This window comes from Phyllobates terribilis, unplaced genomic scaffold, assembly GCF_046119375.1.
Source record: "Phyllobates terribilis strain yellow unplaced genomic scaffold, ASM4611937v1 Scaffold_88__1_contigs__length_6355796, whole genome shotgun sequence".
NCBI classification, from domain to species: domain Eukaryota; kingdom Metazoa; phylum Chordata; class Amphibia; order Anura; family Dendrobatidae; genus Phyllobates; species Phyllobates terribilis.
The window spans coordinates 709,423-731,815 of NW_027362848.1; positions in this window are offsets into that span (position 1 = coordinate 709,423).

Consider the following 22,393-nt stretch of genomic DNA (forward strand, 5'->3'; position numbering starts at 1 on the left):
GTCGACTATTCCTTTACAAGGGGAAGTTGTGCCGCAGAATGGTCAACTCCCGGACGCATGAACTACTCTGGCAAGTAGTGGTGCCACGACGAGACGCAGCCATGGTGATGGAGGCATACCACGACGGAGCTGGACACTTCGGGTGGAAAAAGCTGGAGTTCCTGCTGCGCGAGCGGTTCCACTGGGTAGGCATGAGGGGAACCATCGAGAAGTGGTGCAGAGACTGTGGCCCGTGCAATCTGAGAAGGTAGGACCGGGCCAGCCAGAAGACTCCCCTGCACTCCATCGTCACCCGGCAACCGTTGGAACTGGTAGCCTTGGATCATGTAAAACTGACCCCAAGCAGAAGTGGCTACGTCTACGCGTTAACCATCGTGGATCATTACTCCCGGTTCTTGGTTGTCGTCCCCGTCAAGGACTTAACGGCTCAAACAGCAGCTAGAGCCTTCCAGCAGCACTTCTGCCGTCCACACGGGTACCCGGACCAAGTGCTGACGGACCAGGGACCTGCCTTTGAAGCGGAGGTTTTCCAGGAATTCTGCAATCTGTATGGCTGCCGGAAGATAAGGACGACACCCTACCATCCGCAAACTAATGGACTTTGTGAAAAAATGAACCAGGTGGTAATGGATCTTCTAAAAACATTGCCCCTGGAAGAACGCAGTCTGTGGCCTGAGAAGTTGCCCGATCTGGTGGACCTATACAACCACATCCCGGTAGGTTCCACCAACTGTACCCCGGCTTACCTAATGAGGGCGAGACCTGGTAAGTTACCTGTTGACCTGGAAATGGGAGTCCTGACACCTGAGGACACTTCACCAGAAACAGACTGGGACACAGAGAGGCAGCAGCAGTACCGGAGAGTACAAGAGAGCGTGGAGCGAAGTCTCTGTCAGGCTAGGGAAAGACAAGAGAAGACTTACAACCAGTATGCTCCCGCTGTTCCCCTGGTACCCGGAGAGCAGGTCTTGAAGAGGAAAAGACGGCTCCACAAGTTGGATGACCAGTGGGAGAAGGACCCGTACACCGTACTGCCCTCAAGCCACGAGAACCCGAAGGTCTGTACCATCAGTAAAGACGGAGGGGAAACCACAGCCATTGTGTCCCGGGACCACCTGAAGAAGTGTCCCGAACAACTGAGGAACCCTGAAGAGGAACAAGAAGACCATCGACCCGTGGGAGAAAGGGAAGATATGGTTAGTACCGTGCTCGGGGACTTCCCTCAGTCTTGGACTCAAGTCAATGGTGCAGTTGTGGTACCCGTACTCACCTTCCTCCAACCATCATCCCAAGAACCTACGGAGCAACGGGTAGAGCTGGAAGAACAGCCGGTCCAGGAGGCAGAAGACTCCACACAAGCAGAACAGGAGAATCAACCCTCTGCTTATAGTGAGCCTGCCGTACCCCTAGTGAGACAAAGAGCCGGTAGACAGCTGCCCAGTTTACCCTTGACAGTTCCTACACCCTGTAGTTCAGGGCCAGACAGTCAGCTCCGTAGGTCCACTAGGGCTACTAGAGGCCAGTTACCCGCACGCTGGAGAATTTGAAGTGTAAAAATAGTTTTATTTATGTTTATCTGTGTATTGTTGCTTGTGTATAATTTTGTGTTTCCAGTTGTTTTTAGGAAACCTTGGTGGATTTACCGGGAATCCTTGTATATAGTTGGAGCGTAACCCAGGATGGACTAGAGACTGTTAAGGACTCGGGGTAGGACAGACCCCTACCTGGTTACGTCTCCCTGTGTTGGTGAAATGGACACCTTTGCTTTTCTTCAAAGACTGCATCCGGTTGCGGACACGCCGTAACCATCTTATGTGTTTTTCTTATAGTATTGTTATTGTTATCCTTTGTTATGTTTTTCTAAATGTGTTTAGTCCCGGAGTACTAAATTTCACTAGGGGGGAATGTGGCACCCCAGGGGTCTGGTTTTCCACAGTAATGTAATGTTATGTCTGAGAGCAGGTGGGAGGTCCTTTGGTCAGGGATCCTGTGCATGCCACACCTCCTGCCCAGTCTTGGGAGGGGAAGAACTTCCCCTGTATAAACCCGGGGCTGAGGCAGGGTGAGTCAGACAAGGAGAGTGGAGACAAGAAGCAGCATAGGAAACAGCAGAGTTACAAGGAGTCAGGGGCTGGCAGCTGTAGAGTTCGCCCTGACTAAGAAGATTCTTTACCGGACCCGGAGTCCGAGGCTGTGGGGACTAACTCCTACCCAGCAGCAGAATCCGACAGGCAGGGGATTTCAGGTCCTCTGGCCCAGAAGCCCGAAGGCACGGTCACACGCGTGGGACCAGCACCGCCATCGTGGAGCGGAAGCCATTAGAAGGCCCCGAGTCACCGGCCATACGGGTGAGCACCACACGGTACACTCAGGGACGTGGGCTACTTACATCAGCTTCTAGCAAGGTAGCCAGAAGAGTACAGTCAGTTTGGGAGGCCTACAACTACGCCTGGCCAGGGGAGATCCCATCTGCTCAAAGACTGACCAGGCCCCGTTTGCTAGCAAGTACTCCGGGAGGGTCTATCGTTGTTACCAGTAAAGACCCTGAACTACACCGTACCGTCTCTGAGTGGTTCCTGCTACCCCCATCATCCACGTCGGCTGCCCTGAGGCCATACCCCTCCCGTTGGGGGTTATACTATCACGCTGCACAATCCTACCACCGGCCTCAGCGGTCTGCCCTGCAGCAGCAGCTTCCTGGCTGCACTCAACGGGTGGCGTAGTCATCAACTATTTACTACTAATAGACTGCCGTCTAGTTTGACTCCCTGGGCACGGACCGGGTCACCGCCACGAGACTACAACCCTCCACTGATCCGGCTCCGGGTAGGCTCCCGCGTGCGCAACGCAGCGCGACACAGGCCCAGGGGCGCGTCATTGGCAAAGATGGCGCTGAGAGACGACTTCACCCCTCCCATCAGAATTCCTAAGGTGTTACTGTGGCCAGGAGATATATGGATGAGCAAATTGCAGTGTGCCAAGTTATCAGAAGGAGCAATGAATTTTACTAATCCCACCTAGAAGTAGAATACTATGTAACCCCATGTCTACATAATAAAGTATGTCATTTTGCGTGGTTTAGTCTCTGAGTGAAGTTTTTCAACCATATTAGCAAATTTGGTTGATTTGCATTCACTCGGACATCTTTAATTAGGAGGAGAGCAGTTACCTAGTGTATCTTAAATTGGTGAAACCTCCACAGTGACAGCTGGGGAAAGGAACTGAATGAGCTGTGAGGGAATAGGGTCACTGTTGCAGGTTGTAGGGCGGGAAGAAGTGAGGAGTCTGGTCACTTCTTCTTCTGTGACCAGCTCGAAGATGGAAAGTGAACTTGAGGTGCGGGAGGGAAGGGAATCCAGACTCTGAGGGGATTGTGTAAAAATGTCTTGAGAGATATGATTGATTTTTTGTAGGAAATAAGTGGCCAGATCGTCAGCGCTTAGGTTGGTGACGGGGGTCTGTACTTTAGAGCTCAGGAGGGAGTGGAAGGTTTCAAAGAGTCGTTTAGGATTGTTGGCTAGAGATGTGATGAGAGTGGTAAAGTAGACTTGTTTAGCCGGATGGAGAGCAGAATTATAAGTTTTGAGCATGAACTTATAGTGGATGAAGAGAAACCAAAAACAAGAAAAATACCCAAATAATTGAAAGTAAATGTATAGTGGATGAAGTTTTCTGTCAAAAGAGATTTTCTCCACAGATGCTCCACTCACAAAATAAGAATACTTTGTATGTACAATAAGGCAGGTACATAACTCATCATAGCTCAACATTTCCCGCTCATAATAGAATAACGGAATAGATTCAGGGATAGGCATTTTTTCATAATGGTATATGAAAAGCGCTTGGAGAAAACCGCCTCAAGGAGAAGTCTCTCATCCAGCTCCATTTCGCAGAGATCTCTTATTGGCATCCATTCATGATAAAGCTTCTGGAAGGGAGTCAAACATATGAACTCCACCCTAAGCCGAGCAGGGTAGATTATAGAATAGGAAATTTGCTTTTCACAGAGCCTCCTTTTTCTAACCCAGAACTTGACCCTCTTCTTCTGAACTTCTGTTGAAAAGTCAGGATAAATAGATATTTTCCTTCCATCAAGGGTAAGTGAAGAGTGGTCCCTGGCCTTTCGTAGGATAAGGTCTCCCTTTTTAAAATTTTGTAATTTGATGAGTACAGGTCTTGGTGGAGCACCCGGTGGCAAAGGACGTGTAGGAACTCTGTGAGCTCTTTCAATTGCAAAACATTGAGAGAGAGAGTCTTTGCCGAACATTGTAGTCAGCCAGGATTAAAAAAAATCAACTGAATTACGACCCTCCGCTTTTTCATGAACCCCGACTAAACATATGTTATTTCGCCGATGCCTATTCTCTAGGTCATCAACCTTCTTGAGAAGGGCATTGATATTCTGAAGACCTCTCCTGAGATATTTATGTATAGTAGGCATTTGGTCCGCAACAGAACTCACTCTTTCCTCCAACTCATTGACTCGTCTGTTTATTTTCTTCATGTTTTGTCTGATGAGATTAATGTCCTCTCTAAGCCCTCCCATGTGTTTGTTGAGAATTTCTAATGAGAAGCTACAGGATTTTCCAGCAGAGAAAACATCTTGTCGTGTAGGCTCTTGCCCAGAATCATTGACTTCTCCATAGGTGTTGTTAGTGCTCTGCATTTCCTGCACTTCTCTGTTTAACTGTTGCTGTGAGAGGGGTGCCACATTGCCTCCCCTGCACAGTCTCTGTATCTCTCTTCCTCTGTGAGCATACCTGATCAGGTTGTAAATCATCTGAAGGGTCAGAATCTAAGGTCAGTCTGGCAAATCTCCCCAGCTTTGCTGCAGCAGCCTCAGCATCTCTCACTCTGGCTGGTGTGGGGGAGGAGGCGCCATGTTGGAAGGCCCACTATCTGGACTCTGCTCCTTCTGATGCTTGCTTCTGGTCATGTCTGAGTGCACTTTAAGCTTCTCTGTGTACTTTCCCTCAGCCTTTGGTGTGAAGGAATCAATATTTCACTGCTAATAGGTGGAAATGAAAGGATGCAGAGCAGGAGCAAAGCACAGAGCTTCCATGTGAAGAGGCTGTCAGCAAAAGGTCCTTTTTAAAGGGGAATCTGTAACACTCCCATCATCTGCTCCTGAGCTCACATCAAAGACAGTCTGTATTATATGTATTTTATATGAGCACTGCACTTGGCTTTTTCTGGCAGAGAAGATGACACACCCGATCTGCCGCTCCATTTTACAATAGGAATAAAAGTGCCCTGTCAGGGATAAAAATTCCCCATTCTTCCAATCGGTATAGTCCCAAATGGTCAGACCAATCAATCACTGACCAATAAGATATCACCTCTCCTGTGGATCCTATGGAGTTATCACCTCTCCTGTGGATCCTATGGTCATAACTTGTTTTCACCAACAAAGTCCTTTACTGCAAATTATCGTAATTGTACATCCCAGTTATGGTATCGCACAGTAAGAGGTGCAGGAGCCTCCTGTATTTTACAGCCGACGCTCCACTATAATCAGGATAATGGCTAACTGGTTTTCATATACAGCTGTAGTGTGGGCCCCTAGAATCAATTCCTATTGGGGCCCCAGACACCCCAGTTTGATCCTGGTTGGGGGTGGGGAGGGTAATTTTGCACCCTGTCGTAAAGAAAAATTGTAAAATCCAAAAAGACATCTCTGCAGAGGGGACATATCACCCTCACATTGAACATACAGGATTATAACTAGAAAAGTGAGAAAGAGCTGACACTTCAACCTCTATTGACGTAGGGCCTCCTGCCGCGGTCAGGTAAATTCAACAAAGAATCTGATGAGAACCAGCCAACAAGTCTAGAATTTGCATACTCAGAGGCGGATAAGTACATTTCCGAAGCAAGGGCTTCCTCTTTTCAAAGGACTTGTCTCAGACACTCTGAAGACTGTGGTCAGTGATGAATATTGGGGTTTGCATCGATCCAATATTCATGGGAGATGTATTTTCGACATCGTAGCAAAGGGACGATCATAACGCATTCACTCACATCATTGTAAGGCCAGCCGAACACCCCCAACTTAATATCGTTTAGATGGATAATGCTATCCATGCCATGTTTCATCTCTATAGAAAGGTAAAATCATGATAGAAAACATGACCATGATATTTCCCGCCCGAGACCTCCATGGGCGAAGATATCCTGAAAGTTGGGGATCTCATAAACTTCTAAAAGATCTAGCACACCTATGACAAGTCCTCATATGAGCTCACCAATAGAAGGTATGTGGGTGTAACCGTGATCTTATTAAATCAGAGCTTGGATTTTGGTCATTGGTCAGTCCTGGAAGGTACAGCTTGCTGTAGTTGTATCTGTTTTCCTAAGGAGTTCTTCTAAGGAGTGCTTCCTTGCGCTAAGCTCTGAGCTATTTCTCTGACACAGGTTTAGCACTTTTCTTTTATTATCTTTTTGATTTTATGTTAATGTATATATCATATTGTTTGTATCATCTTTGTGTATTTTTTATACACACTGCCTACTTTTCAAGATTAGATCACTTGTTTTTATTCTGTTATTCCCACACCCTATCATTTCTTTACTTAGAAAATTGGGCGTGAGGAACGATCAACACGCCCATATAATGGCGCGGTCGAGCATGTAAATTGTAACTCCCTACATGTATTTCTATAGCAGGACGAAGAACGTTTGGCGTTCGAAACGTGTAGGTTTCACAGAGGTCTCCACCTTTATTTATTTTATTTTTGCAATGTGTATATCTTTTTAATGGATTAACAATAAAATCATAATTTTATCTGCAATTGGATCTGGAAGCTGGCGTATCACAATGTCGGTGGATATGCACCTTCTCTTTTTGGTTGAGGAGAAGGTGACTCCTACAGGGTGAGATAGAAAAATGCAATTGGCCTAAGAACTATCAGGCAGGTAATTGCTTATTACGTGCTTGTTCTACCCTGTGGTGGCTAAGATTGCTCCTGACCGCTCCTAACAGCGATTCTGCTGCTTCACGTCAACAGAACAGCTCTTCCTCTTCCCGACTGCTCTGTCAAAGAGGCGTGACTGCCAACTTTATGCTGATTGACAGACGGCTCCCTGCAGTTAGGCAGCAGGGAGCCAGCTGTCAATCAGCATGACACCGGCAGTCACAGATCAACAGATCAGAGCGGGAGCTGAAAAATCACTGTCACAACCTTGGACACATATATAAAAAAGGAAATGATCCCCAGAGGTCTGCGTTTAAAAAAAAGTCGCCACCACTATATACAATGACGGTTTTCAAGAAGATCAGAATGCGATTCTTAGTCAATGTTCACTGAATCTTATGCACCTCATAATCAAACATGAGGAACTGGAACTGACTTAAATTAAATTGGATATTAAAAATATACAATCGTCTTTGGGGAAATATGTGCAACTAAAAGAATTTAATATTTGTAATGACAAACTGAAATCTAATTTGGCCAAGTTGGAGAACACCATTATGGATATAAAAAGATCCAAGTTCAAAAGGGACAGTGAGGACTATGCGCAGAACAAGATTTATAGTTGGAATAAACAATTACCATCCATCTTAAAAAAAACGCTCCCACAAACGTTTTCAGAGATCTGGAAGAGGGAGTTTTAAGGAGCATGATGATGTTACGGATAATTCTTTTGCTGCCACCTCTGATGATTACTCAGATTCATCTATGAGTTCAATGGGAGAAATGCAACAATTGTATTTTGTCAAAAATAAATTATCTAGTGCTGGTGGAGCAATTACAAAAAACGGAGGAAGAGGGTGTGGCGCCCCTGAGGGTTCGGTCGCCACAGGGGGGTACTGCATCTTGTGAAAGAGGTGTGGTATCTCCTCTCCCAGGTTAGGATGGAGCACCTGTCAGGACCCCACCTCATCACTCAACACTACACACTCCTGTCCTATGGGGGGCTAGTATGCACTACGGTGCTGCCCCAGCAGGATAATGGAGATGGGGAACCAAAGATAGGAGGAACCATGTAGTGGGTGAGGGTGGAGGACGCACTTTTAGGTTACACTTGTAGATACATATTTAATAGCCAGCCATCTTAAGTTCAAGGTTGTTTGATTGTGGTCTTCACAGCTGGCAGTGGCCTTGTGTAGGAGCCTGCAGCGTGCTGGAGAGGCACGGTCCTCGTGCTCTGGCCTTGAGACGAGGAGCAGGATAGAGTTAACGGAGGTCTCTACCCGGTCAAGGTCCCTGCTTAAGAAGGCCTGGAGGGGAGCTGAGGAGGAGAGCTCCGCAGGCAAAAGGATCCCAGGGAATACGGACGGACCGGCATACGCCACCTGTACTCTCCATTCTGGCCTAGTCAGAGGGACTCCTGCTGCAAGAGGGGTACCGGCCCCCGATATCTGACTTTGTTACTTCACGTTTCAGTCGGAAAAACTTAAAGGCTAAGTGGTTCCCACCGGGTAACAGACGGAGCGGAGTCGCCACCTGTGCCCTTGTTCTGTGTATAGTCAGAGGGAGACCCAGCCTTGCAACACGCACTGCACACGGACAGGAGAGGCCCAAGGGGGAGATAGCAGGCTGGTGCTGGGGGTCCTCATAGACGCACCTGAACTACCGGGGTGTGCCGAACCCCCTTCTCTGGTGGCCGCAGCACGCCGTGAGGAGCAAGGAGAAGCCTTGCAGCTGACCTCTAACAACGTGAGTAAAGCTTGGAAGACTACATCCATTGGCTCTGGTCCATTACTGCAGAGGGACACCACACCGCACCACTGCACCTACTACGACTCCCCTCATCCTCCTGTTTCCTCTGCCCTGAGGCCGTGCTCCGCCTGCGGGGAGTAGTACTACTGTCGGCTGCCACAACATCCCGCCTCAGAGGACTGCAGCAGCGCTGGTAGCGCATCACCAGACACCACAGGTGGTGTAGTCGTTTATCCACTCATAATTGCCACTCATCAACTAGCCCCTATTTTTAATGTGTACGCCCTGGGCACGGACCGGGACGAGGCCGCGACTGCATCCCCATTCTACCAACTGGGCCCGCCGTCCGAGTACACCCCTTTCCCAGGGAGGGCTAGCCGCTACTGAAACAGCTAGTGGCGGGTCAAACATCACTGGCGTGGTCGGCAGGATTGCGTGCCCGCAGCAACGGAAGAAGTGATTCCCATTGCCAGCGGGTACTGCGCGCCTTTACAACAGACTGTCTTTAACACCCAAGATGGCGCCCGCCCAAGAAGAACGGACGCCATTGTGTGCAAAAAGGACAACCACCCAGCACCTCCCATCGTGGGTCTGACTTCCCCCATGGCGCCAACAGCTAGGACTGCCCCTTGCATTAGAGACTGTCCGCGAGGTAGTGTCCGTCAAGACGGATGAGACATCCCAAGGAGTACCTGTCAGCCAGCCGCCCTGGAGCCGCCCCAAGAGAAGGAGGAGTAAGCAACAACAAGGTGTGGCCACAACAATCCTAGAGACTCCACACCCAGCAGCGAGGATGGAAGCAGTGCAGGAGAGATGCTTCGATTCCGCCCCACCAACTGCTGCCTCGCTCGGAATATGGGGGATTCACCTGACCCCGGAGGAGGCAGAGTTCCTCCGAGTGGAGTCACAGGACCTGACCCGGAGGGTCGCAGAGGCCCAGCGTGCGGTGTCCGCAGCATGGAGACATGGAGAGAGGAGGTGCTGCAGAAGATCCGGTCTCGCCGCCAAGGTGCTGCAAGCCAAGAAAGCGAAGCAGCAACCCAGGAGGAAGAAACCTCAGAGGCCGCGTGCAGCCCAGGACTGGGTAAGATACAAACCCCTGTCCCGGGTGAGAGACGCACGGAGGCCCTATTGGATCTAATGCCGGCACCCCTGTCCCCGGGCGCCGTTGTTTGGGAGCAGATCTTCGCTCCGGAGCTGGAGGCCCACGTGTCGTTCTCCGCCGGAGGCCTGCAATGCCTCCCGACTCCTGGCCTAGAAGAGCCTGTGCTTAGTGGGGACACCACCTGCCCCAACACGGACTGGTCCGCGTCACCGAAGGACCTGCAGCAACCCCTGCTGTCGCCGCTGCCAGCGCCTCTGGTTACCTGCCCGGCGGCGAAGGAGATGGTCTGGGACAACCAGGGGGGGACCTAATGGGCTTCCCCCAGGAGATCCAGGCGGAAGCGCGGAGGCGTAAGGACTTCTGCCGCAAGGAGCTCCTCCAGCTGGACAAGGAGCGGCGGGAGAGGCGGGTACGCTGCGAGCGCCTGGAGGTGTGCGCTAAGGCCGCCAAGTCCAAGGCCTGCCAGGAGGAGGCAGCCCATCCAAGCCCCCGGGAGGAAGGGCTGATCGTCCGCTTCCACCAGGAGGCGGGGTGGGGCTTCATCAGGAGTCCCCAGTTTGCTCAGGACATATTTGTGAACCGCAGAGACTTCGAGCCACAACTGAGGAGGGATGACCCTGGCCGGAATCTCTACCCGGGTGACTTGGTGTCGTACACCCGCCACCATGGGGAGCGTGGGTGGTACGCCCTGGATGTGCATAGAGTATTCCAGGGTGAGGCCCCTGTGCACCTGCCGGTAGGGGACCGGTCTGGCTCCGTGAGCAAGAACGAGCCTTTCCCTAGGTGGAGGTACCTGGACTAAGCGGCCCCGGAGGCTGTATCTTTGAGTTGACTTGCTGATTGTTTATGTTTATTACCATGTTTTCCTCCCGGTTTAGAGAGATATTTGTCCCTGCGGACTGGCTGTAGACAGACTCTATTGTATATAGTTATGCATCTATTTAGGTACTCCCTATTGGTTTTATACAAAACCCACTTCTACTTCTACCTCAGACCTCAGAAGCAAAACCTGTCTGGAGTGGCTCTCCTGGAGGTCCAACACAGGATCTCCATGCCCTGAGCCACAACAGGGCCTACGTTGAGGGTTTGGGACAGGTCCCTCTTGCTGCTGAACTGCCTCTTTTTCTATTTTCCTACCAAGCTGTCTACATGCATAATGTCTCTTTGATGTTTTTATACTTTTGTACTATTTATCTGCAACGTTTAAGAATCAGAGCCTCCCATAATGGGAAGATTGTTGATTGTTGTGAAAAAGCATATAAAAAGTCTGTACCATGTTTTGCTCTCTTTGCAGCCCGCGGACGTGCGGTGTTTCACCAGGGGGGAATGTGGCGTCCCTGAAGGTTCGGTCGCCACAGGGGGGGTACTGCATCTTGTGAAAGAGGTGTTGTATCTCCTCTCCCAGGTAAGGATGGAGTACCTGTCAGGACCCCACCTCATCAGTCAACACTACACACTCCAGTCCTATGGGGGGCTAGTATGCACGAGTGTGCTGCCCCAGCAGGATAATGGAGATGAGGGAACCAAAGATAGGGGGAACCATGTAGTGGGTGAGGGTGGAGGAAGCACTTTTAGGTTACACTTGTAGATACAGTACATATTAAATAGCCAGCCATCTTAAGTTCAAGGTTGTTTGATTGTGGTCTTCACAGCTGCCAGTGGCCTAGTGTAGGAGCCTGCAGCGTGCTGGAGATGCACGGTCCTCGTGCTCTGGCCTTGAGACGAGGAGCGGGATAGAGTTAACGGAGGTCTCTACCCGGTCAAGGTCCCTGCTTAAGAAGGCCTGGAGGGGAGCTGAGGAGGAGAGCTCCGCAGGCAAAAGGATCCCAGGGAATCCGGACAGAGCGGCATACGCCACCTGTACTCTCCATTCTGGCCTAGTTAGAGGGACTCCAGCTGCAAGAGGGGTACCGGCCCCCGATATCTGACTTTGTTACTTCACGTCTCAGTCAGAAAAGCCCGGAGGCTAAGTGGTTCCCACCGGGTAACGGACGGAGCGGAGTCGCCACCCGTGCCCTTGTTCTGTGTATAGCCAGAGGGAGACCCAGCCTTGCAACACGCACTGCACACGGACAGGAGAGGCCCAAGGGGGAGATTTCTAGGAACACGCTGGTGCTGGGGGTCCTGATAGACGCACCTGAACTACCGGGGTGTGCCGAACCCCCTTCTCTGGTGGCTGCAGCACGCCGTGAGGAGCAAGGAGAAGCCTTGCAGCTGACCTCTAACAATGTGAGTAAAGCTTGGAAGACTACATCCATTGCCTCCGGTCCATTATTGCAGCGGTACACCACACCGCACAACTGCACCTACTACTACTCCCCTCATCCTCCTTTTTCCTCTGCCCTGAGGCCCTGCTCCTCCTGTGGGGAGTAGTACTACCATCGGCTGCCACAACATCCCGCCTCAGAGGACTGCAGCAGCGCTGGTGGCGCATCACCAGACACCACAGGTGGCGTAGTCGTTTATCCACTCATAATTGCCACTCATCAACTGGCCCCTATTTTTAATGTGTGCGCCCCGGGCACGGACCGGGCCGAGGCCGCGACTGCATCCCCATTCTACCAACTGGGCCCGCCGTCTGAGTACACCCCTTTCCAAGGGAGGGCTAGCCGCTACTGAAACATCTAGTGGCGGGTCACACAAGGGCGGGACATAAGCGTAAATGCAAACAAGTACCCAACACTGAGCAAAAAACGCCATTATTAGAGTCACCTGTTTGGAATCTCTCTAGCTACATCTTATCTGAGAGTCAAATTTCTCTCCTGGCTAAAGGCCTGAGCTTTTCACCTTCTAACGAATTCAACATTTTCAGAACAATTCTGGATGTTAACAAACTAGCATGTAACCTCACCATCCGATGTCATTTTATGGACATGAAAAATCCACAGAATACAGCTTCAGAAGAAGTTTCTCCTAGGACAAGCCAGGATTCCATGTTATTATTCACAGAACAACAGTCTTTATTACAAATGAAACAATTCGAGACGGAATCTTTAATTCCAAATGTAAATTGAAATGACGACTTTCGGGCTGGTAATCCTTTCTTTTACCCACTTCAGTCCAGACCATTGGTTCTGGATCAGTTCCAGGACTTAATTGAAAAAGAACTAGTGGAATTAAAGAATGAATTATCTTCTACTAATCATTTGGACTCTAATCTGACATATAGAGAAAAAGACGCTCTGAAAAAATTAAAGGATAATTCAGACATACTAGTCCGCTCAGCGGATAAAGGTGGCACTATAGTACTGAATGCAGGATTGTATAAAAAATTGAATTTGATGGATTTAGAAAATAGGGATGCTTATTTGGAGTTAGCTAGAGATCCTACTGTTGAGTTTAATGCTGCTATGTATAATCTATTAAACGAAGGTTTGTACTGAGGGGCCCTAAAAAAAAAATTAATGGAATATTTATACGTAGATCACCCAATTGTTCCAGTTTACCATTCGCCTCCAAAAATACATAAAAATATTTTTCCACCACCTTTAACACCTTTACTACCCAAGGTGGTTTGCACATTAATGACCAGGCCAATTTTTACAATTCTGACCACTGTCACTTTATGAGGTAGTTACTCTGGCAAAAAATTTTGAAAATTTTGCAATTTTCAAAATTTGAATTTTTATGCCCTTAAATCAGAGAGATATGTCACACAAAATAGTTAATAAATAACATTTCCCACATGTCTACTTTACATCAGCACAATTTTGGAACCAAATTTTTTTTTTATTAGAGAGCTATAAGGGTTAAAAGTTTACCAGAGATTTCTCATTTTTCCAACAAAATTTACAAAACCATTTTTTTTAGGGACCACGTTACATTTGAAGTCACTTTGAGGGGTCTTTATGACAGAAAATACCCAAAAGTAAGACCACTCTAAAATCTGCACCCCCAAGGTGCTCAAAACCACATTCAAGAAATTTATTAACCCTTCAAGTGCTTCACAGAAATTTTTGGAATGTGGAAGAAAAAAATTAACATTTAACTTTTTTCACAAAAATGTTACTTTAGACCCAATTTTTTTTATTTTCACAGGGTTAACAGGAAAAAATGGACCCCAAAATTTGTTGTGCAATTTCCCCTGACCACACAGATACCCCATATGTGGGGAAAAACCACTGTTTAGGCGTACAGCAGGGTTGGGAAGGGAAGGAGCACCATTTGACTTTTTGAAAGTAAAATTTGCTTGAATAACACGGACGCCGTGTTGTGTTTGGGGAGCCCCTGATGTGCCTAAACAGTGGAAACCCCCCACAAGTGACACCATTTTGGAAAATAGACCCCTCAGAGAACCTTTACAGAAGTTTAAACATGGAGCCATGAAAATAAATAATCAAACTTTTTCCACAAAAATTATGTTTTAGCCCCAATGTTTTTATTTTCACAAGGGTAAGAGGAGAAAACGGACCCCAAAAACTTTTTGCAATTTCTCCTGAGTACGCCAATACCTTATATGTGGGGAAAATACAGTGTTTGGGTGCACGGCAGAGTTCAGAAGGGAAGGAGCACTGTGTGACTTTTTGAACGCAAAATTGGCTGGAATTGAGGGCGGACACCATGTCACGTTTGAAGAGCCCCTGATGTGCCTAAATAGTTGAAACCCCCCACAAGTTACCCCATTTTGGAAACTGCACCCCTCAAGGATTTTATCAAGGGGTATAATGAACATTTTGAACCCGGTACGACACATAATTTGATAACATTAGGTCATCATATTGAATAAGTTGTCATTAGTCTTGAGCACAAGTGCTCGCTACTTGAGTTTGCATCGTGTACTCGGGTATGCACCATGTATCGCACGTGCTCGAGTGTTATTAGATACCCAAAACAAACATGCAGGGATTGCTGGTGCATGGCAGGCAATCCTCGCACGTTTTTTTTGACTGTGAAGCATATGGGGCAGAGACTCGAGCACCCGCGATACTCAATGCATACCTGAGCACCCGATGCAAACTCAAGTAGCGAGCACTTGTGCTCAACACTAGTCGCCATATCGTCATCTTTTTTTTTTTTGCTTTTGAAAAAACTCCCAACCCTAGCACAACCCTAACCCTAGAGTTTATTTTTTACACCGTTCCTTTTGCAGTATAAGTGATTAGATGACTTTATTCTTTGGGTCAGTGCGATTACAGCGAAGCTCATCAAGAGAATGCCAAGAGTGTGCAAAGCAGTCATCAAAGCAAAAGGTGGCTACTTTGAAGAACCTAGAATATAAGACATATTTTCAGTTGTTTCACACTTTTTTGTTAAGTATATAATTCCACATGTGTTAATTCATAGTTTTGATGCCTTCAGTGTGAATTTACAATTTTCATAGTCATGAAAATACAGAAAAATCTTTAAATGAGAAGGTGTGTCCAAACTTTTGGTCTCTACTGTACTTATTAGTACGCCCTGGGCTGTAAAGGGGTTAAGACCCATAGTGGTGGGGATTGGTTCCAATGGTGAAAAATTAAGTGCCTGGATGGATTTTTACCTACAGCATCTGGTTCAGGAAACTCCGAGTTATATTAGGGATTCAAAATTCATAGTGACCATTTTTGATAAATTTGAATGGCCAAAAAACTTTGGATGATTGTCTTGTGATGTGGTGGCATTATACCCCCTCAATTCCACACCATATTGCTTTAGCATGTTTAACCTACCACCTTGACACATACAGTTCGTACACTATAGAAATAAAAGAATTTCTGGTCATAGCAGTACAGTTCCTCTTAGAGCGTAATTATTTTAGCTTTGATAAAAGTTTTTTTTTTACAGAAAAGAGGAGTCAGCATGGGCAGTAAATTTTCTCCTTCGCTAGTGAACATAGTGATGTGTAGGTGAAGGAGCTTTTCATTTACCATAATGATAACACATATAGTGGACACATTGTGTGGTACGGTAGATTTATTGATGACCTCCTCCTGGTGTGGGGGGGCACACAGGAGGAGGTGGTACAATTTGTACAGTACATCAACTGCAATAATTTTAATCTTAACTTCACTTAGTTCTACCATTCATCCAAAATTACTTTTTTGGATCTCGAACTTGAGGCTACCAAGGAGAAAGAATTGGTCAAAATTAATCCCCACAGAAAATCTACAGCCTCAAATTCTATTCTATCAGCTAAATGTTGTCATCCGCCACATATTAAGAGAAATATCCCTTACGGTGAGCTAATACGAACAATACGAAATTGTTCAGATAACATCACTTTTCAGAAGGAATCAGAAAAAATTAGTAACAGACTATCCAATAGGTGCTATCCCGAGTGGTCTTTAAGAAAAGCGAGTAGAATTGTCTCCAATATAAATCGGAAAGATATACTCCGAAATAAACAGAAAAATAACATTAACACATTGGATACTAGGGTAACGTTTTCTACCACCTATAGTCCTCAGTATAATAAAATTACATCTAGAATTAAAAAGTATAACCCTATTATATATCAGAACAAGAAACTAAAAAACCTACTTTCTAATGACATCCGCTTTGTAGCCAGGAAAGCGCCCGCTCTGGGAACCATCCTTTCTCCTAGCTTATACACCAGTGAGACTAATACTGTACAACCAAATTGGCTCAGCACAAAAGGTTTCTTCAGATGTGGAGCCAATCGGTGCAAAGCGTGTCTACATGCGGTTAAAACAGATAGTTTTATGTCCTTAAGTAATGATAGAGAATATAAAATTCATGATTTCCTCAATTGTAATTCATCAGGGGTTATATACCTTATAGAATGCACCTTGTGTAAGGTCCACTATGTGGGTTGTACCACAGGTGCGCTGAAAGTCCGTATCAGAAGACATCTTTCTGATGCGATTAATTTGGAAGCCATAAATACATCAGCAGTATCGAGGCATTTTGCGAGAGTTCATAAAGGTGACACCTCATTCTTTAAATATATGGAGATAGAGAAGGTATATAGATCCACACGAGGGGGGGATCATAAGTGCAAACTTTTGAACCGGGAGTCCCTGTGGATTTTCACATTGGATACCACAGGGGTTAAATTCAAGACAGGATCTGATACTGCAGTATTAAGAAATATAATTCTACATTTATTTCCATGCATGTACACTGGGTACGGAAAGTATTCAGACCCCTTTAAATTTTTCACTCTTTGTTTCATTGCAGCCATTTGGTAAATTCTAAAAAGTTCATTTTTTTCTCATTAAAGTCCACTCTGCACCCCATCTTGACTGAAAAAAAACAGAAATGTAGAAATTTTTGCAAATTTAATAAAAAAGAAAAACTGAAATATCACACGGGCATAAGTATTCAGACCCTTTGCTCAGTATTGAGTAGAAGCACCCTTTTGGGCTAGTACAGCCATGAGTCTTCTTGGAAATGATGCAACAAGTTTTTCACACCTGCATTTTGGGATCCTCTGCCATTCTTCCTTGCAGATCCTCTCCAGTTCCGTCAGGATGAATGGTAAACGTTGGTGGACAGCCATTTTCAGGTCTCTCCAAAGATGCTCAATTGGGTTTAGGTCAGGGCTCTGGCTGGGCCAGTCAAGAATGGTCACATAGTTGTTCTGAAGCCACTCCTTTGTTATTTTAGCTGTGTGCTTAGGGTCATTGTCTTGTTGGAAGGTGAACCTTTGGCCAAGTCTGAGGTGCAGAGCACTCTGGAAGAGGTTTTCATCCAGGATATCTCTGTACTTGGCCGCATTCATGTTTCCTTCAATTGCAACCAGTCATCCTGTCCCTGCAGCTGATAAACACACCCATAGCATGATACTGCTGTTATGATCTGCTACAAGAACTAAGGAAAGAGAGGAAATCTGTCCATACAATAGGACTAAGCTGATTCCCTACGATGCAGTGTGCAACCTGTTCCTTGTGAACAGACCCGCCTTCATCCGCGGCTAGTCTGAACGCAGACCTATAGATTAAAGGGAGGGGTCCCTAAAGGAACTAAGGACTGGGACAAAATTGGACACCTCCTGGCAGAAGTAGTAGCAGAAGAAGACAAACAGACAAAAGTACTTAGTGGTCCAAGGACCAAACAAACTAGAGAGATACAGTAGGTACGAAGCACCTGGCTAGATTAAGAGTCAAAGTAACACTGAAGTCCAGCAAAGCCTGAAGGGCAGAGCTGGAATAAATAGACAGAAGGTCACGTGACCACAAAATAGAAAAAACTAACAGGAGGGTTCTAACAACTGCCACCACCATGTTTCACTGTTGGGATTGTATTAGGCAGGTGATGAGCAGTGCCTGGTTTCCTCCACACATACCACTTAGAATTATCACCAAAAAGTTCTATCTTTGTCTCATCAGACCAGAGAATCTTATTTCTCATAGTCTGGGAGTCCTTCATGTGTTTTTGAGCAAACTCTATGCGGGCTTTCATATGTCTTGCACTGAGGAGAGGCTTCCGTCTGGCCACTCTGCCATAAAGGCCCAACTGGTGGAGGGCTGCAGTGATAGTTGACTTTGTGGAACTTTCTCCCATCTCCCTACTGCATCTCTGGAGCTCAGCCACAGTGATCTTGGGGTTCTTCTTTACCTCTCTCACCAAGGCTCTTCTCCCACGATTGCTCAGTTTGGCTGGACGGCCAGGTCTAGGAAGACTTCTGGTGGTCCCAAACTTCATCTATTTAAGGATTATGGAGGCCACTGTGCTCTTATGAACCTTGAGTAATGCAGAAATTCTTTTATAACCTTGGCTAGATCTGTGCCTTGCCACAATTCTGTCTCTGAGCTCCTTGGGCAGTTCCTTTGAGCTCATGATTCTCATTTGGTCTGACATGCACTGTGAGCTGTGGGGTCTTATATAGACAGGTGTGTGCCTTTCCAAATCAAGTCCTATCAGTTTAATTAAACACATTTGGACTCCATTGAAGAAGTAGAACCATCTCAAGGAGGATAACAAGGAAATGGACAGCATGTGACTTAAATATGAGTGTCTGAGCAAAGGATCTGAATACTTAATAAATACTGAATACTTTAATAAATTTGCAAAAAAATTCTACATTGCTGTTTTTTTCAGTCAAGATGGGGTGCAGAGTGTACTTTAATGAGAAAAAAAATGAACTTTTTAGAATTTATCAAATGGCTGCAATGAAACAAAGAGTGAAAAATTTAAAGGAGTCTGAATAATTTCCGTACTCACTGTATGTATCTATATACACTGCTCCAAAAATAAAGGGAACACTTAAAACAACAGAATATAACTCCAAGTAAATCAAACTTCTGTGAAATCAAACTGTCCACTTAGGAAGCAACACTGATTGACAATCAATTTCACATGCTGATGTGCAAATGGAATAGATGATAGATGGAAATTATTGGCAATTATCAAGACACCCTCAATAAAGGAGTGGTTCTGCAGGTGGGGACCACAGACCACATCTCAGTACCAATGCTTTCTGGCTGATGTTTTGGTCACTTTTGAATGTTGGTTGTGCTTTCACACTCGTGGTAGCATGAGACAGACTCTACAACCCACAGAAGTTGCTCAGATAGTGCAGCTCATCCAGGATGGCACATCAATGCGAGCTGTGGCAAGAAGGTTGGCTGTGTCCAGAGGCTGGAGGCGCTACCAGGAGACAGGCCAGTACACCAGGAGATGTGGAGGGGGCCGTAGGAGGGCAACAACCCAGCAGCAGGACCGCTACCTCCGCCTTTGTGCAAGGAGGAACAGGAGGAGCACTGCCAGAGCCCTGCAAAATGACCTCCAGCTGGCCACAAATGTGCATGTGTCTGCACAAACGGTTAGATACCGACTCCATGAGGGTGGTATGAGGGCCCGAAGTCCACAGATACGGGTTGTGCTCACAGCCCAACACCATGCAGGACGCTTGGCATTTGCCACAGAACACCAGCATTGGCAAAGTCGCCACTCGCGCCCTGTGCTCTTCACAGATGAAAGCAGGTTCACACTGAGCACATGTGACAGACGTGACAGAGTCTGGAGACGCCGTGGAGAGCGACATCCTTCAGCATGACCGGTTTGGCTGTGGGTGAGTAATGGTGTGGGGTGGCATTTCTTTGGAGGGCCGCACAGCCCTCCATGTGCTCGCCAGAGGTAGCCTGACTTCCATTAGGTACCGAGATGAGATCCTCAGACCCCTTGTGAGACCATATGCTGGTGCGGTTGGCCCTGGGTTCTTCCTAATGCAGGAGAATGCCAGACCTCATGTGGCTGGAGTGTGTCAGCAGTTCCTGCAAGATGAAGGCATTGAAGCTATGGACTGGCCCGCCCGTTCCCCAGACCTGAAACCGATTGAGCACATCTAGGACATCATGTCTCGCTCCATCCGCCAACGTCATGTTGCACCACAGACTGTCCAGGAGTTGGCGGATGCTTTAGTCCAGGTCTGGGAGGAGATCCCACAGGAGACCATCCGCAACCTCATCAGGAACATGCCCAGGCGTTGTAGGGAGGTCATACAGGCACGTGGATATATATATATATATATATATATATATATATATATATATATATATATATATGCCTTTTTGCCATTCTAGTAGTAGGGCCATAATTAAGACATGATTTGTTGAAACGCGTAGGTCTATAAGCTATGATAGGTGCACATTTGCTGTATTCTTTGTGGAGCAGTGTTTTATATGGCTAATAAAAGCTAAGTTTTAATATTTTTTCTACTAAACAAACCTTTACGCTGGATCATTTGCACTTTTCCCTTGTCTGACTACACTTACGTTTCGCCCTGGTACCTCTTATCTGCATCTCCAGAAGTTTCCCATTTCTCTATTATACTCTTCAAATTACATTTTGAGACTTTCTCCTCCTGTTGTTGCACATATTTTTTTCCCCTTCATCTGCACAGGTATCATTAATCTATCAACTATAATGGCCTTACCAGGTTCTGCAGGTCCTGTATCCCGTACACATGACGTGGGCAGTGCACGGCATGCCGCTAGTTTTTATTCTGAGTGCTCTTATATACGGTGGTAGTTTTACACAATGTTGAGCCTGTGATTTGCAGAGTGAAATGTCTGACTGCTAGAACAGAAGTATACGGCAGACTCTGCAGCATGGATACTTAAAGGACGTCCTGGGGGAATATACCTCCCTCCAACACTCGTCCAGTCCCTGCCTCACACTAGAGACATTTATAATAATGACGCACCCCCTGGGCCTAATGTGAACGTGTGTGGGATTACCCGGAGCGGGATCGCTGGGGGTGGTAGTCTCCGTGGCGATGACCCGGTCCGTGCCCAGGGTGGTCAAATCGGTGGCAGGCAAGCTGTATGATAATTGTACGACTACGCCACCCGTGGATTGTGGTCAGTGGGGACCGCTGCTGCGAGGAAGACCGCTGAGGCTGGTGTTGTGTGCGCAGCAAAGAATGGAATGACTCCCCACGGGAGAAGTATAGCCTCAGGGCAGTTAATGTGGATGATGGGAGTGATGGTACATGGGAGTCCCAGTACTAATAGTGCTGTATGCGGTGAGAAAGCAGGAACGACTCAGAGTCTTTGCAGTGCAGTTCAGGGTCTTTACTGATGATATTAAGGCAGACCCTCCCGGGAGTACTGGCTAGCATAAGGGGCCTGGTCAGTCTGTGAGCAGGCAGGAGTTCCCCTGGCCAGGTGGAGTTGTAGGCCTCCCCAGCTATCTGCACTCTTCCTGGCTACCTTGCTGTAAGCGGGTAGAAGTAGCCCACGTCCCTGAGCGTACCGTGTGGTGCTCACCCGTATGGCCGGTGACTTGGGGCCTCCTGATAGCGACCGCTCCACGATGGTGGTGCTGGTCCCTTGCTTGTGACCGAGCCTCCGGGCTTCTATGGCCAGAGGACCTGGAATCCCCTGCCGGCTGGGTTCTGCTGCTGGACTTAAAGATCCTTGCAGCCTCGGACTCCGGTGTCCGGTTCTTGTATTCTTCTGCCAGGGCGAGCTCCGCTTAGCTCCAACCCCTGGTCTTCAACTCCGGCTCCTACAGAGCTCCTAGTTGTAGCTTTCCCTGTGTCTGAACTCAACTGAACTCTCTAACCCCACCCCAGACCCAGTTTATATAGGGCAGATTCCTCCCCTCCCAGGACTGGGGCAGGAGTTGTGGCATGCTTAGGGATCCTGACCAGGAAACCTCCCACTTGCTCTCAGACGTAATATTTCTATTACTGTGGCAACCAGAACCCAGGGGTGCCACATTCCCATCTAGTAAATTTTAGTACTCCGGGACTAAACACATTTTCAAGAAAACACAAGTACACGGTATAAACAGTAAGAACACAACAAGAAAAAGTACTTTTTGCGGTCACGGCGTGTCCGTAACCGGGTGTCCATGTCACCCTACAAGGTGAAGTTTTGGCACGGTGTGGGGAACCTGTCCACAGCAAACCCCGAACGTTGGCCTTGGGCGTGGCTGCAAGGCTGTGAAGGTGAAGTTTTGGCATGGTGTGGGGAACCTGTCCACAGCAAACCCCGAACGTTGGCCTTGGGCGTGGCTGCAAGGCTGTGGCTAGCTACTTTGGGCCACAAAGGGGGCCACGCCAGACAGGTTTTTCTCTTCCGCGGCCATCTTCGCAAGAGGCACCAAGTGCAACTATCTACATGTAGTTCCGGTTATTCAGTGTTCATAACCTGTCAGTCCAAATAAACCTGAAGGTTAACTAGAGAAACATAATTACTAGGCATGCAGGTAACAAATATAAACATTTTCAATA